Below are 16,964 nucleotides of genomic sequence, written 5' to 3'. Positions count from 1 at the left end.
TTGAATGCATCAAGAAAAGAGCTAAGGAGGAATCAAGGAGATTTGTCGACCAAACACTAAAATTTAAAAGTTTAGTGCACTATAAGTTGTAGTAAGTAAAGACAAGAACGTTAGAATGACACTTGCATTTACCATTCTGTAGAAATCTCTTTCCAGTTGCCTTAATATTTACCTCTAGCTAAACCTGTACCTATTCTGCCTACCCCTTATCAGATGTTCATTTGACTGATAAATAGGTGCTTGTCAGCTGCTGCTTTGCTCTACTGTCTAGTGTTATTTCTGAGTATGTCAAACTGAACATTTACGAAAGCAGTGTAGTTCCACGAAGGGGAATTTTGGTCAGTTGCACTTGTCTTATATTTTACAGATACTCTGTGTGAAGCGGAACTTTGATTATTCAGGATATTTTAGTGTAAAATGAAGTATGATTATTCAGGGGTTTTACTTACTGTAAAATGAAATTTGTGTTATAAAAATCTTCATTCTTTAAAGATTAACAGTCATCATGTTTGCTAAAGGGAATATAGTCTATGCAGTGTCATTCTGCAGTAAGGTCCATTGTCTGCGTTAAAATGTAGATTAACAAGCAACAGCTGCCTTGTGTTTGTTACAAGCTTTTATGCCTATGTTTAGCCTTCTGAATAGTTGTATAGAATATTCTGTATAATCTTTAAGAGAGCATGCTATTTGCCAGACAGTGTTATTTCATATACTTCTAATCAACATCTGGTTTACTCTTGCCATCTTAAATAGCAGACTTCAAGTGGCCGAGAAATGTAGACACTAGGGGAATAATCTTAGAAAAGTCAGCAGTGCCTGTCTTCTGTTTTACTGAAATAGCTGAGTCCTAATGGTAAATTAGTTGCTTCACAAACTTCTGTAATGGGGTTGGAGCAGACAAACCTCTCAGTGCTGCTGCCCAGTTTCATCTGTGGTGTGCTTTTTCTAGAGAAGCAACTGCATACCTGAATGACTGATGTATTTTTCCCATACTTTGGTCTGTTTCAAGTATCATAGACAAGTCAATAGCTGGCTGCTCTTTATTTATTTTGTTCTGAGCTAAACTTGAGTGTCTTCGGCAGTAGGAATGCATACTGAAATGCAAAATACAAGCATGATGGGGGATTCCAGTCTGGATAAGAAACACAGTTGTTGGGGGGAAGATGAAGCCTCCTGTGAATCTTCCAGCAGTGGTTTAGAACTGTCCTCCCCTGCCTATTTGCTCTTCATCTCTTTTGGCATCAGTCTTACAGTGATGGTGTACTTGTATTGAGAGGAACTGGAACTACTGAGTCGCAGGCATGTTTCCTTCTGTCATGCAGTGACATTGGAGCACAGCAGACGGGCAAGACTAGCAAACACTTGAAATAATATAATACTGTTGTTTGCTCAATGCATGTGAGCTGAATTTAAATCTATAAACAGAATGTCAGCCCTCCAGCTGATGAGGAAGGACTCTTGATCATGTTATAACATCCTGGCAACACAAACTTTATGCTACTGCTGTTCCCAAAAGAAGCCTTTTACTTCCTTTATGTGCTCTGTCTCCAGCAGATTGTTCCTTTGCCAGTTAACTCTTCTTTTGATTGAAAGTAGGTGAAATAGATCACTTACTTAACTAGATGCTTTTATGGATGTAGTTCACAAAGTTATAACATGGTAATATATAGTGCCAGCTCTAGGAAGGAGTGGTGCAAAGGTGAAGAAACTTGGGGAGGAAAAGGAGGAGGCATGGCCATGAAAAGGGCCTGATTCGTTCACATTTAAAGTGTTTAGAAGCTACGGCTTGACTGTTAGTGTTAACTAATACAGCCACTTGTTAGCCTTAAGCAATATGTTTAGAAGGTGAGAACCTCTTATTGCAATGAGGTATTGATTCTGGAATCCAGGGAGAGCCGTACTGCCAGATTTCAGTTAATTGCTTGAATAGGCTATCCTAAGATGTGCTTACCCTATGATTTCTATCTCCACTCGTCCCAACTTCCATTGCCTGCACAGGGCTTATACTGAATGCATAAATAACTAATATGCTTTACTGCAACTTCTGTCATCTATTTTTATACTTTTCCATATCAGCAATTACTCTGTTGTATAAGCTCTATTTTGCTCCAGTAGTGTGACACATGATCTCCCAACCATGCCCCTGGATTTGGGCTGAGCACAGGCTGAGCCAGTGTCGCAGGAGCTAGTCCCTGGAGTTGATAGGTATTTTTTATCTCAAAGTCAATATTTAGCTGTTTATCCTGCTCCTGATACTGAAGATGCTCTATTTTAGGGATTATGGCACAGTAGTGCTGGTGCCTGTCAGAATGTACATCACCTCTTCAGAGCCCTCATGGGATGGCGCAGACAGTGCAGTTAGAGTGCTATGTGCTGTGCGGGCTCTGTGCAGAAATATGAAAGACCGTGGGGGCAGAGGAACGTGGGATGATTTTCACAACCCTTGCTACCTTATTCTATAATGCAAGAACTCTGACTTCCAAACCTAGTGTTCACTAACCCTTCCTCTATCAGGGAAATCCATTTGCAAGATGCTAAAACTGATAAATGGCCATGAACCGGAACATTGAGGCAAGGGAAACACTGGATGTGTTTTCAAAGCTGTGTGAGCAGCTGTGCCTCATTGATCTTGCTTGATGATGCAGGAGCATCACACAACATCAGCTTTTTTTCTTGGCTCTTTCCCTATCATTTAGCAGAAAAGGTCACCTTTTTAACTTTCTAGTTAAAGCCTCTTGGTCATGGCAAATGTCTCGTGAACATCACTGACAATTTTGCCAACTTGTAGAACAGAATGTCTTAGCTTTGAGGGGCAACCGCATCTCCTTCATATTAGCTTTGGAGTTCTTATTTATTCAGTGTGATTCAGAGCCTTGTGCCTTTCTTGGATATGCTTCATCAGTCTGTCTTTAGCACAGTCCTCTTTTGAAAAAAAGATGACAATATTTGTTTTTATCATTATCTGCAGCCTATTTCACTGGAAGACCTCAAACTACTCTGGTTGTGGGCCTCGATGTGCGATTTTTTAGTTTTATATGTGGTTCCCACTGGAAGGTGACTTGCCTGAGTATGTAGCTTGGGTCTTGTCCCACTGCATACCTGTCTACGTAAGGAACTTTGAGCATAATTATATATGCCTATAATAGTGATGTAGTCTGTTCAAGTACATCTTCCCAAGTTTGTTTAGGGTGGCCAAAATACACCCCCCCCAGCCCTTGTTTTGGGTAGATTTTGAGGGCTTCTCCAGGCTTTACAAACCTCTAATTGTCTTGAAGGTTAAGCATCTCTGACCAAAGGGCCAGAAGGCAGCAGTGAGCACAGCCCGGCTGGGACTGCTGTGCTGCGGGGTCCAGTGCTGTGGCCCAGGTCACAGCTGCCTTGTCACAACACTCTGAACATGCACTGCCTGCCAGTGTGGCACAGAAGGAGTTGCTGAACACTCACAGGTCATCCCTGAATCTTGTATGCAATAGCTGAAGCCTGTGAGCCGCTTCTTATGTCCATACAAAGCTAATACAGCACCATGGTACTATTTAGAGTCATCCGCTCCTTAGACTCTGAGGGTCGCAGCAGTAGCTGCCTTGCTGAGGGGTGCTCCTTGCTGATTAAAGGCAGCTCCTGCAGAGCCGTCAGCCTGCGTGGGGAGAAGGGGGCAGCCTGAAGGCAGCCTTTGGGTTTGTGGTGGCCAGCAGGTCCAGGGAAGTGATTGTGCCCCTGTTCTTGGCACTGGTGAGGCCGCACCTCGAATACTGTGTCCAGTTCTGGGCCTCTCACTATAGGAAGGATGTTGAGGCTCTGGAGTGTGTCCAGAGAAGAGCAGCGAAGCTGGTGAAGGGGGCTGGAGAACAAGTCTTGTGAGGAGTGGCTGAGAGAGCCGGGGCTGTTCAGCCTGGAGAAGAGGACGCTGAAGGAAGACCTTATCACTGTCTACAACTACCTGAAAGGAGGCTGTAGAGAGGTGGGTGCTGGTCTCTTTTCCCAAGTGATAGGTGACAGGGGAAGGGGGAATGGCCTCAAGCTGCGCCAGGGAAGGTTCAGATTGCACATAATGAAAACATTTTTCACTGAAAGGGTCATCAGGCACTGGAAGTGCCCAGGGAGGGGGTTGAGTCACCGTCGCTGGAGGTGTTTAAAAGGCAGGTAGACGAGGTGCATAAGGATATGGTTCAGTGGCAGATAGGAATGGTTGGACTCGATGATCTCAGAGGTCTTTCCCAACCTGGTGATTCTATATTGGTGTTTGGAATTATTGGAAGCAGCATGTGCAGCCTGCGCCTCACGAGGCCAGGGCAGCTCGTTCTCCCGCAGGGCAGCCGCTCAGGGCTCCTCGGGGGCGAAGGCTCCTGCAGCTCCGCAGCGGAGCAGACGCGGCTGCACCGACGGACAGCAGCGACCACCGAGCCGCAGCAGAACCGGGGGCCGGGCAACGCAGCGCGCGGTGCCGAAGATCACGGTGTCCCAGCGGCGGCCGGAGGCATGAACCCTGTGCCGCGGGGCTGTCCGGGTACCGCGGGGCTCCCGCCGCCGCCGCGGCAGGACCGGCCCCGGCGCTGCTCGGGCCGCCTCAGCGCAAGCTGAGGGGGCGAAGCCCCGCCCACTTCTGAACCCCGCCCATCACCAAAGCCACGTCTCAAAAGTCACACCCCACCGAAACCCCAGCTCACTGCCCAAGCCCCGCCCATTCACCGCCCACTGCCGGCAGAAGCCCAGACCACGACCGTCAACGCCCCGCCCCTCGCGAAGGTCGCTCCTCACGAAAGCCCCGCCCACGTCAAGCCCCGTCCCACTGCCATAGCCCCGCCCACATATAGAAACACTCATAACGCAAACTTTCCTCATAAGACCGCCCACCGCCGCGTGGCCCCGCCCTCTCCCGGCCCCTCTCCAGAGCCCCGCCCAATTCAAAGCCCCTCCCGCCTGCGCTTGGCGCCGCCTGCGCCCGGCCCCTCGGCGGACGTGCCGCTGTTGCGCATGCGCACGTGCCGCCCGGCCGCTGTCCCGCCCCCCCGTGACGCGCGGTGACGCGCCCGCCTCCCGGCGGCGTCACGGGTATCGGCGAGGCGGAGCTTTCGGTTGGCAGCAGGAACGGCCGCCGGCGCCTGACGGGATTTCCCCCCCCTCTGCCCTCCTCCCCTTCCCGGTGTCCAGCGCTGCGCGGGGGCCTCCCCGGCTCCCTCGGTGCCGCGCCCCGGGGGGGGCTTCGCTGCGGAACCCTGGCCGCTCCCCCCGCGCCGCCGCCGGGCCCTCCCGGCCTCCGCTCCGGCACAGGTCGGTCCCGGTGCCGCGGGGAGGGGGACGCGGCGGAGCCGGGCCGGGGGGCCGCGGCGGGGGTGGCCGAGCCTTGTGGATGTTTCTGTACCACCGGGAGGTTTCCTCGGGGCCGCCCTCGGGCGCCGCTCGGCCGTGCCGGGAGCGGGGTATGTAGGTCAGAGCCTGCCGGGAGCTTCTGCTGGGGGGATAGGCGAGTGGGAGAGGATTTGTTTCCATTATTGCTGTCGAGGTGCATTGCAGCACCCACGAGGTCGGGCTGTTTCTTTTTTCTGGCTTCCTTTCTCGCTTCGTAAGTCTGATTTTATAGGGTTTTTTTTGGCTGCGGAATTATTAAAGATCAAAGCGTTATTACGCTGAGCTCTTGTAAGCTGTATTGTGTCACCAAGTGTCCTCTAAGAGGGTGGTGAAAGATAATAGAAGCCTGTCTCGAAATCGGGGGGATTTCTCCATTCGGAAAATGTTTCTCAGATGTTACATTTCTTTTCTTTAAACAATGCAGTACGTTGCGGAGTGTCGGAGGCCTTCGGAAATGTGTTGCTGGGTATATGGCAGAGAGGGATTTGCAGAATGGATGTCTGCATGCTTGTCTTGCACGTTGGAGATTCTCGTGGCGTAACGCTCATTAGCAGAACACCCCAGGAAGTGTCATTCCTATGGAGTTCCCTTATGGAGAGGTTTAAAGGCATGGGCAGTAATGAGTTAGTGCTTGTGCTACACTGAAAAAACCTTGGAAGAATTTTCTTGGTTTTTTTTTTTTTTTCTACCCTATGGCTAAACTCTTCACTGTCATTGGAAAATGACAGATATGATGAAATTTTACTTTCATGTATGCCGTTGCTTACAGCAGCTTTTTAAATAATTGCTTTCCTCAGAAATATATTAAAAAAAGAGAACTTGCTATGATTCCTGTATTTTTACACTTTGTGTTCCATCATGATTGCCACTGAAATGTATTGAACCTGAATATTGATTCAGATAATGAGGCTGTATGTAATGAATTTGACTCTTTTTTTTCCTCCCAAGGTTTTATTGTATTTTGATAAAGCAGAATAGCAAGATAATGTTTGTCAAATTTGATTCATTGCTGGAGAAAAATCTGTGTACAGTTTGCCTTGATGGACTCTGCCAGTGGTTTACTTGACACTAATGGAAGACTACGGTGAATTGCTTATCTTGGCTTGCTGAGATTTCTAAACTGCCAGAGGAAACTTAGTTTCTAAGATAACTGTGGCGTTTGGTAATCTTGAGAGCTTTTATAGCATATGTGAGTACGCGGATATCTGCGGTGGGTAGAATTTATGAGCATAGTGTAATGAGCATTTTTTTGTTGTTTAATATCATGGTAGGGAAGCTCATACTTTTTTTTTTTCCCTTTATGTTGATAAAACTGAAGGTAATTTTGGTAAAAACAAATATTCTTTCAAATCTGGTCATCGGTTGTTCTTAGGTGTAGTTTTTAGGAAAGCTAGTCAATGCACAGGCTTGTAGAAATAAAAGCTGATTGAGGCTAGATGCAGAAGACTCATTGTTTTATTATAAATATACTGTTTTCTTCTGGAGAAAGCAAGAAAGTTGGTTATGTTGTAAATTTGATTCACATTTATGGTTTTTACTTGGCTTTTTTTCTTATTGTTTCCTAAAATGCAGACTTAATATTTAGGCAGAAATCATAACTATTGGATTTTTTTAAACCATGTCATTGCTGATAAGTATTTATTGAAAACTTATTGAAAAAAGCTTTTTTTTGTGTCTTCAATGTTTACGATCTTTATTGCAGACTGACTTTTTACATCAGCAAACTAAGTCAAAAGTAATGCATAGCATGTAACTTATTTTTGTGGTTCTCTAACCAAGCATTCTCTGAAATAATAAAAAAAAAAAACAACCTGAGAATGATAGTAGAGTGTTTTCCTTTGCTGATTCCCCCTTGCCCACCAAACATGCAGGCAAAGGCATTCTAGTCTCTCAAGTGGTATGCATTTGGTCTGGAGTAATGAACATGTTTTCTAATAATTTTTCTTTAGATCTTTGATGTTAACATTGTCCTCTGTTTAGACTGGTATGTGGAGAAAAATAAATGGGTGGTGAAAATATGACTGGTCAATGTCATCAAATATGTATGGTTACCTTTGCAGAGCTTATTTTCATATCCATGACAAACTGATGTAAATACGTATATTAACTAGTGACTCTTTCTAGGTTTATGTAAGTAGCAAACGTTTGCTGTCCTGAAAGTTTAATTTCTAAATTTAACCTTTTAAAACTCTGAAATATAACTGTCACAGTATTAAATTTTAAACAAAGAATTTACAAAAAACCCAGTGAATTCTATTAACCACACTTTTTTGTGGAGAGATTAAAAAAACAGTTTGTTTTTTTAAAACAGAATAGATAATGCATTTGCTATTTTACTATTCTGATGTTTTTGTAGTGCGAAGGAGTAGGTCAAAATAGATCATGCATGCTATAATTGCACATATTTTACAAAATAACATTGTAAATGTGTAATTGGGCAGTGAGAAGGTGTTCCAGCTGCAGTGTGTTAGTCATGATTCTCCTGGATCTTAGCACGAGATCTTGATTTAGTTAATATAGTAATAATGACACATGAAGCTTATGGCTCTCTTAAGCTAATTTGATAGACTAAGCCTGCTTGTTTGCAGGTTTTTCTGAGGTGTTTTTAATATCTTCATCTTGAGAAGCTGCAGAAGGTTTGGTGATGATTAGTGCAGGCAAGATGGAGTTCTGTGTTAGGGAATTGCACTGATTTCTGACTGTGGGAACCACTGCTCTAGAGACACTTGACCCACAAATACACATATGGCATAGTTTAGAGCCCAGCTTAATGAAGTCATTTCGAGTTGGACTTACTTTAGCAAGGCCAGCGCAGGGGTATCTGCAGTGCACTTCAAAATTTGGGAGTCAGGGACTGGTGATGTAAGGAGGCCTGTGGAGGCTTGTCTTTTTCCTCTCTATTTGGGAAGTCTTTAAGGTATGTTTACAGCTCTATCTCAAATTATTGCATATTTTTGTAATTGTACCGTCAAACTGTAACTTATTTTTTCACATGAGAGGAAAATATTTTTCTTCAAAGGCTTTTTTTTTTGTAGCTCTGTCTTTCACTTTTTTTCCCCTTGCTTGCTCCTGCTTCTGTATTTCCATTCAATTATTTGTCCACTCTGGTGGATTATCTGCAGTAGTAAAAGATGCCACTTTCGTGTTCCTGAGGTGTTCTGTGCTAAGTACACTAGCAGTCTGATAACAGCAGTGTAATAAAATTCAAATGTTTCAGATGTTTTTGTGGCAAAGACTGTAGTTTTGAAGCTCAGGTATGAGAACACAGCTCTCATTTGGATAAAGAAATGATCAGTGTGTACAAAGAAAGGGAAGGGTTTTTGTGAGGCCAGTTCTTACTCTAAGGCAGAAGCAAATGCTCTGAAATCGTGTCTCACAGACATTTGTCTGATCTGTTCTTAAAAAACTGTAGAAGAGGGGAATACCACACCTCTTCACTTGTCTATTTATAGCTAATACGTAACTATAATAATAGTTAGGAGTTTTTTCTTAAATATTTAGCTGTCTTGATGCTAGTTAAGCCAGTACTTGTCCAATGATTATTACTCATGCAGGGTACTGATTTCTCCACTCTTAGAACCAACTGCTTGCATAAGTGAAGACTTTCTCTCCTTTTCTTTTGGACTTCTCTTTGCTAAACTGTGAAAACAGGCCTTTTCTTCACAGGTCATGTGTTCTTAGGATTTTTTTTGTTGTTGTTAACTCTCACTGGACTCTGTGTGTTTGGTCTGTATCTTTTTCAGTCTCAGACAAAGTCTTAAAGCAACAGAGTAATTTGCTTACTCTGTAAGTTGCTGCAGTAGTAACAAGACAGCCTTATCAATTGTCATTCTAGGATTTGTGTGTGCAAGTATGGCTGGTTTGGGGGTATATTTATTATTTTCTTCCAACAACACCAGGTTCTTGGCACCTGCATTTGTTAACACAGAAGCTTGTATTAGTGTTTGTTATATCAGGTACCTCTTTCTTCATATATATGAATTAGAGTTATCTTTTCAAAGAATAGAACCTTATAGTGTATTGAATTAAATCTTTATTTCAGTTTAGTTTCCTTATATTAAGCATTTCTAGAGTCAACAGGATCACTGTTCAGTAAGTTATTTTACAGGAAAGTATGAGTTTCTGCTCTTTGACATTTCTTACCCAGCACATACAGTCCCTGTGGCTTTTGAATGTAAGTGCTATACAACAGGGAAGTTGGTTGAGAACAAGTTCTCGTAGGGTTAGATGTAGCTTCTAGTGGCAAAAAAAATGTCTCTATCAGTCTATTTTATACATGTACTGTCTTTGAAGTAAGCTGGAGTGTTACAATAACTGTCTTCAGTGTAACTGTACCTGAGCAAGCCTTTTCCCTGTTGGGGATGTCATACAGTCATGTTGTAGAAGAAATTTTTATCCTATAGGAGTGCTTTATTGGAAGAATTGTAGAACTCTAAGAAACAGATGTGTTTATCACCTTTCATGGCTTTACGCTGTTTAATCTGACTTTTATAAATTATTTTATCCATAATTTTTGAGGCTAGATGACAGATGGGACAAATGATCTGATTCAGCAGTGCTCTCTTCGCAAAAACCGAAACAGTCGCTAGTAATAATTATTAAAGAATGCCTTTAGTTTCTTGCGGGAAGAAGTATTCAAGTAGTCAGTGCTGATTACCTCTTACTTACCAACACTGTTGTAAAATAATTTAGATGAGAGTTCTGTAAGTGCCAACAGTTTGAATGCCATCTTACTGAAACAATAACAAATCAGACAAAAGGTGATCCAGTATCATTGCTCCACTGGTAAGCATGAATGAATGATTATGGAAGAGTGAGAATAGGGCAAGCATACTTAGCTTGAATTTTCTTTGTATTCCTAACTATTTTCGCTGAAGGTCTGTTCTTGATCTGATGTGGGTTTTGTGTAGTTAGCAACCTTTGGATTTTTATCCTGAAACTTGGCTGGTCTTTTTTTCACATGCAGCTAATTGTCTGGTGTCCAAATATCCTTTGGTAAGAAATCCTACAGGTATGCTATTTGTTATGTTAAAATCTATCCTTTTTTTTTTTTTTTTAACTTAGCTTTTACTTGTTTCCTTTGGTACCACATTTCTTTTGGAAGAAAGTGAGCAATTATCTCTGACCAATATCACAATCCGTCTCTCTATTCCTCCTATGCTTTTCCAGCCCTTTATTGCTTTTGCTTTCCTCCCAAGCATTTCTGAAACCAGAGAGACCCAACTTGCCTATTTGTTCTCCTGCTGTAGAACCCATTCTGTGCCTTTGATTGCAACTTTTACTCTTCTCTGAAACAGCTGTATACTGCTCCATCCTCTTCTGGAGCCAAAAGCCCCAGGACTGCTAGTAATATTTAGGACAGGCAGATCTATTTTGGACTGATTTCTTTGATAATAGTTCCTAACATCGGCTTTAGTTTCTTGAGTGCTGGCAGTATTCAGTGCAAAGCCCATTTGGTTTGCTATGTGCAGAGTTGGAACTGCTGTTCTCCCTCTGCCCCACAACTTGCACCACTTTCATTCATCTGTGCTGGATGCTATCTGCTTTATTGCTCAGTCCCCTTGTCTGATTAAGACCACCTCCTCTGCTGTAGTTGGTACTTTCATTATTCTCCTGAAAAACAAAGTATTGATAGACACTGTAGCAAACTTTTCACCTTGATCTTGTTTCTTGGATAATTTAGAACATATTGAACAACACAGATTCTTGTGGAGCCCCGCTGGTATCCACCTTCCTCGTGAGAACACCAACTATATCTGTCCCAAGTTTTCTTTTTAAACAACTTATTTGTGCAAGATTTTTTTTCTTATGCTGTGCCTGCAACAAAGCTTTTGGCGAGACTTTTCCAACCCTAGAAATCCAGGTAGACCACGGTAGTGACTGAATTCAGCTCTTTTTACACAAGTTTGGAGTTTACCAAGAGATTCAAAAGTGAGACTGTTTTGGAACAGCCATATCTATTCTTCCCTGCTCTGTCATAACTATATATATGTCCATTATTTCTGGTTTATTTGTTATAGGTCTCACTTACATGTTTGTAGTTCCCTGGAATCCCTTCATTACATGTGCCATCTTCTTTTAGAAGAACTTTTTAAAATATCCAGATCTGTGCAGTGGCCAAGAGGGCTTGTTCCAGAATGAGTTTTTGCTCTTTCCTCTGTGTTAGTATTGGTGATGTAGAAGTGTGAAATCGGTTAGGTGGGCTGATGGTTAATGAAAATATTTGTTTTGCGTTTTCAACTGGATCATCTGTTTGTTGTAGATCTCCTGCTTGTCTTCGAGGTTCAGCTGGAAAGCAGCAGTTACTGTAGACAAGCAGGACTACTCCCTTGACAGAAATGCAACCTTAGCAGTGAAACTGTAGTCTTCAAAATGATGAATAGGTACTTTTGAGTCTGTAATTAGTGTACCTTATTAGCTGTATTTATGAAGGTTCTTACATTTTGATCACTTGAAAGAAAAGTGTAATTAAGTAGCATCATAGATGTCATTGTAATGATTTGGCACATGCTGCTGAGGGTTGTGCTATGGGAGATGCAAGAAGAAAACCTTGTGAGGATACCTGTCTTCTCCTTGGCAATGTTTTGACAAAGCTAGGGTTTTATTGTTGCATTCTGGTTTAAATGTTGTTGAGAGGGATTGATACGAATTACTTTTTACTTTTTTTTTTCTTCTGGTTCACAGGAAGCTGGAGATGATTACCAAAGCATAAAATGAGAAAGAGCTTATTTGCTTGATAGCTTAGCAATATCTTAACGTGTTGGCCTATGTGGGTCACCGAGTTTCAAAACAGTGCATATTAAATATGGATAAAACCTCACAAGTTTGTCTGTTTAGACTGGCTCAATGAGACCTGCTGGCTGCAAAAATCATGCACAATAATTTTTGTGGTTAAAAAACATCTTTGGATTTTGCTTATATTACACTAACAGAATATTTAAGTTTTATATGAGAGATTATTTTGTATTTTCTGTTCTTATTATTGGTGATAAAAATAATGGAAGGAGTGTCTGACTGAATGTACAGAGTTAATTTGGGTTGCAATGTGAAGAGAGCCTGTGAGGTATTGAACCAGAAAGATTGGAGTGTGAGCTAGGAAAGCCACTTTTAAGCAGAAGCTCCAAGTGATGATGTGTTAATGTGGTGGGAAAAACTTGGTGGCAAGGTAGTGGAAGATATTGAGAAAAATTGTAGTTAGATTCTCTGGATTTCTTCCTTGCATTGCTGTGTTATATAGTGTGCAGGAATAACAATGCAGTGAGGAACGCCTGTGCTTCAAGGAATGAATAAGATGGTGTACAGCAAAGGCAGTTCACTGACGATTTCTCTCTGATTTGTTGCAAAGTTTGAAAGATGTGTAGAAAATGAGACCGAGATGTCTTCACAGTGAGGGCATGAAAATATTCCTAGAGGCTTAGATTTTGTCCTTGCTGGTGTCCCAGCAAGGTACCAGGGAGATCATGTTAATCAGAAAGGTTCATGTGTATTGTTATGTTCAGGTTTTTGGTACTTTATTAGAAATGATAATGTAATTTGCAGCCATGATTAAAACTCTCATTTGCACTTCGAAATTGGTGTGTTCTGCACTGAATGGAAGATGTTGTCAAGTGTGATGGCTATATTGAAGAAAAGCTAAGTTTTATCAATTTTAGCACCTGAAGACAGATGTTAAAAATAGGTGTAGAAAATGAGAGTGGGTTTGTTACTCTGGCTTGTTCCCCAAATAGTTGTCTTTCAACCCATCATGGTTACAGAACTGAAAGATGAACTGGAAAAAGATAGAAATAGTTACTAGAGTTTAAGGATGTACTTTCTTCTGTCTGTTCTTAAAAGCAAAATCTGACTGAGTCACATTAATTTGTTTACAATACTCAGTTTCAGTTGGAAGTCTGCTTTTTGTCTAACGTTCTTTATTTTTGCTTAAAGAATAAAATTCATAATTGTAAGTAGTTTGTGATAGGTTTACTTGTCTAGTGAATGGTTACTCTTAAAATTCACTGTCACTGGCTGTAGCCTGGTCTTCCATTCTCAGAGCTGTGAGGACTGCAGGAATCGTCAGTACCAGTAGTGCTGGTAAGAGTAAGTTTGCTTACGTGTAGGTTTAGTTCTTTGGCTTAACTGATCTTGAATCCTGTCAGAAGGAAGAGAGATAAGCTGTATTCTTCTAAGGTATATGCTGTAAACTCTCTGTGATACAAAAACAGGGTTTTCCTCTTGTAGGATCTGGGGCAGGGGACATGCAGTTAGGTTTGTAGTGGGGAATGACTACTGGTGTAACACCTCTAGCCCTTCTTCACAAGTGTTTTGTCTTGCCAGTCTTAAGTTTGTAGTAAAAAGTGACACTGATGCCACTCATGACAGCTGCAGCAGAAGGCCCCCGAATGACAGCGCATGTGTAGAGCCGGGAGTACCACTGAGATATTTAGGAGGAGAAACAGAAGCACCTACGTCCGATTATGACACTCGCTGTAGTGCATGTTTTGTGGGATTGTATGGATTAAAATTTCATATGCCTGTTTTCTCTGAGAAGCCTTTTATGGGGCTACTCAGTTCACATAATATAGCAAATCAGGAAAAAAATGTTAGAAACATCACTGAAGTGTTTTACTCTGTGTATTTGTGGGCATGAATTATTATCTGACATTATCTTAATGTACTGAGTAATCCTTAAACATGAATAACATTAATCGATTTGTGTTGCGTATGACTTAGTTAAGGGTAAGAAGTTTGTTCTTTGTGATGCTTTGAGACTTCCCTCCACAGTGGTGATGATAATTTCCAGGATGCCAGAGTGATTTAGAGGCAGTGATGCAGTTTTTTGTAGCTCAGTGAACTGTGTCTATTACTTTTTAACATACTTTTTTGAGAAAATAGATAAATTTTTGAGAAAAAAGATAAATTGGAGTTAGAGGAGTATGAGCAGTCCATTTATAGCCACTGTGTTTTGTTGCAAAATTGGCAACACTAAAATATTTTGCAAGGTGTCAGTGTGGCATCTGTCCAAGTTTCAGCTGTTGTGACCCTTCCTCAATTTAAAATGCTTATGTTTGTTTCATAGTAGGGTTTTTTTCTGTGAAGTCATGAATAGGTCTGAAGAAAGCATTGTGACTTTCAAGGCAGATTTGCTCGATGTATCAGGGAAGTGCTTCTTCAGTTAGGTTGAGAAATGAGCTGTCGAGTGCTTTGGCTGCTGCTGAGGCAATAACAGATACAGGAAATGGAGAAGTTCTGTACAACTTGAATTAGATGAAGAAAGAGATCTTGTTGAGGAAAGTAGATGCTTTTCTGTTTGAGACAAATTACAGTCTTATCTTTTCTGTGTACTTGAAGTGGAGTGGGCTTAGGAAGGTTAGCCAGTAGAGGCCCTTGATACCATTTGGAAAGAAGAGGTTCATTCAAAGCAGGAAATGCATTTAAGTGTCTCAACACTCTCTAAATATGCTTATCTCTCCCTATCACCGTTAAGGAAGTGTAGGGAGATTAGCTTTCCTAGACTACAGATACTCTTTGTGAATATTGCTGTAAGTGTTAAGATGTTTATCTCAAAAGCATAATTTTGCCATAAACTTGTCTTGAACTAAATTGTCTGCTATTTTGCATTTTTATGAGAATAATCCTTAAAAACCGTCTTGCGGTCTCAAACCTTCCAGCACGTTTTACCATTTCTGAGTCAAGATCATTGTTCAACAAGCTGATAAATGTTATATGAATGTGTCAAATTGCAGTTACAGAACAGCAGGAAATGAAGATTTAATTTGAATAGGATGAAGTTTTCCTTTTGTCACTGAGCTTGCTGGATCTTGCCATTTGTTCTGAAGTCTGTTTCTCAAAGCTCTTTGCCAGATGAGCTGCATTTATGGTGCTAGAACTGACGGCACTTGAGCTTTTATTTTCCCTGTGACTGGGAGGGCACCATCCATAAGTAGAAGTTGTATGTTATGCAAATCTGGGTTTCCGTCCTTCCTTCCGTCCGTCCTTCCTTCCGTCCGTCCTTCCTTCCGTCCGTCCTTCCTTCCGTCCGTCCTTCATCATGTCTGTAGCTGTACATGTAAGTCTTTGTGGTCTTGTGTGCTAAATTACACATAAAATCGCTATTTTCTGCTTGCCAGGAAGATTTTAAGTCTTCAGTTTTAAGCAATTTCAAGTCTGCACTTCGTAGAGATACCTGATACATCTGTATCTGTGATAAAGGCACTGATGCTTCAGCCATCCCACACTTGCTGTCTGCAGTCGTTCTGATACTCTGCACTGAGCAGTGCATCTGTAGGTTGTATACAGAGGCAAGATGGCTTCTGCATACACTGCATTTTTATATACACAAGGATTTGCCTTATACCTGGTTAGTTTTGTATCGCACTTATGTTAGTGCATAATCACAACTGAACATTGTGATTTTAATAATTCTTCTGAATTGTCGCTTGCTAAGTCTTACGGCAGCAACTTTTTTCTGATGTCTGAAGTGATGGCCTTTATGTCACAGTGCATTCAATGCATAAAAATTATTGAATAAACATAAAAGAACACAATATTTAGACTTAAAAAGTTCAAATTATAGGTGGTGCCCTCATGGATACAGGGAAGACAAAAGTTTAAAAAGCAGTTCTGTCAGTTTTAGCATCATAAATGCAGCTCGTATCTTCAAAGATATACTAAGCACAATAAAAATATTAAATGGGGAAAAATCACAATAAATTATTATATGTATTTGAAGTATTTAACTGTATTTAAATACATTTTGTTGGACTGTCATTGTCTTTAAACGTGATTCAGGCCATTTGTGTAAGCCATAACTGGTGTGTCTAATTGTACCTACCTGGGCATTGCTACTGTGTAAGGGGTTGCACTAGGAATCATATTCATGGATGTTTTCTGCTACATAGGAATATAGATCTTGAAATATTTTATTTTAGTCTATCAACCCAACTTCCTGTTGGTTAATTGAGACTTTAAAGCAAATAATTAAAATGTCATGTGGTATTTAGCCAAATATGTTGGAAAAGCCTAAGTAGGTTAATACTGTCATTATTTCTGTTAAATAATCTGTAGTCATTTCAAGAAGCCCACTTTGCTTGGCAGTAATAGTAATCTTTGAAAACCAGGCTTTTACTGTTTTTTTTTTTTATTTTAAATCCATACTAGAAATGAAGCTAATTCTTACATTATTTTACTCTTAATTGTTGTTGAGGTAAATAATTGGCAGCTCTTCATCTTTCCTTTATCCTTCTCATTTATTTATTCAATATTTATAATCTAGAATGTTTGTGTTTTCCAGGTATTTCCAAATGTTTACAAGAAAGGTCCAGAAAACTGAACTGCTGATTTTGTCAGGAGTCTTAGACTCTTTAACTTATAGATCCAAGGATTTATAAATCTTTGGTATGAAGTATGTTACAAATAGTACATTGTATTTCACTGATGTTGTGAGTGGTGAAATTTCTATTCCAGTAACACTGGGCTGTGGTTTGGATATATCCTCTTAATTTTTTTCAAAACCAGAACAAAAAGCGAATACAGGCTGTATCTTCCTTGGTTTTATCACCACTTGCTGTTTCACTGTATAAATTCAGTAAAACATATATATCTGGGTTTTTTCCTCCCTTAATATGTTTTTATTAAAA

General features: G+C 41.1%; 1 protein-coding gene across 3 annotated transcripts in view; it reads left to right on the top strand.

Moving 5' to 3' along the window:
• The first annotated feature begins 5,028 nt into the window (after positions 1-5,028).
• MAP3K2 (mitogen-activated protein kinase kinase kinase 2) overlaps positions 5,029-16,964 on the top strand; it is a 54,732-nt gene continuing 42,796 nt past the window's right edge. For 2 of the 3 annotated variants that reach the window (XM_054069981.1, XM_054069978.1), the window contains exon 1: positions 5,029-5,268. The gene's annotated coding sequence lies outside the window, so the exon portion shown is untranslated. The other variant, XM_054069979.1, reaches the window with a different exon arrangement.

Source organism: Cuculus canorus, chromosome 6, assembly GCF_017976375.1.
Source record: "Cuculus canorus isolate bCucCan1 chromosome 6, bCucCan1.pri, whole genome shotgun sequence".
NCBI lineage: Eukaryota > Metazoa > Chordata > Aves > Cuculiformes > Cuculidae > Cuculus > Cuculus canorus.
Note: the sequence above shows the minus strand (reverse complement) of the source record. Positions and strands in the feature narration are given on the sequence as shown.